The sequence below is a fragment of the Teleopsis dalmanni genome, chromosome 1 (genome assembly GCF_002237135.1).
Source record: "Teleopsis dalmanni isolate 2A chromosome 1, ASM223713v2, whole genome shotgun sequence".
NCBI lineage: Eukaryota > Metazoa > Arthropoda > Insecta > Diptera > Diopsidae > Teleopsis > Teleopsis dalmanni.
In genome coordinates this window covers 230,547,740-230,548,372 of record NC_051846.1, presented here as the reverse complement: position 1 = coordinate 230,548,372, position 633 = coordinate 230,547,740, and positions in this window count along the sequence as shown.

The window sequence follows — 633 nt, the reverse complement described above, 5'->3', positions numbered from 1 at the left end:
AGGGCCAATTATCAGTTTAAACAAGAAAGCAAACGCGTGTGTTTCGATTTACATATCATAGACCAAAGACCTTTTCTTTGTCATTTTCTTGGTCAACAAACTTGCAAGTTTGACGAAATTATGCAGTTTGGGCCAATTTTTGTGCGATAATAAACGATAATTTAATATATTTTTTTATATGAATAAATATGAAGAAAAGAGAATAAATGGGCAGAAATAAATCCATTAAATGGATTATTTATAATTTTTGTTTATTGTTACTTAATATATCTTCTATCTATTGTATTTGTTATATCTGCGCCCCAACAAATTGCGTACAATTATAGATACGCAGAAATTTCGAGCTATGCAGGCTTATTTTGTGCATAAAAATTATAATTTTAGTTACGAATTTTCGTAGATATTTCATTTAAATGGCATGGAAAATTGCCAAGTCAAATCTTATTTGTCAAGGCACTTGGCTTTAATGTACTTGACTGCGTAGCGATATGCAAAAGCATAAAGACTAAACACAATGAACACAAAATGCAACGTCATAAAAAATTAATTTATTTTAAACATAAAATTAAGTTAAATGCATTTTTTAAACCACGAAAATTGCTATAATCAGAAAAAACAACAAAATAAATTAGT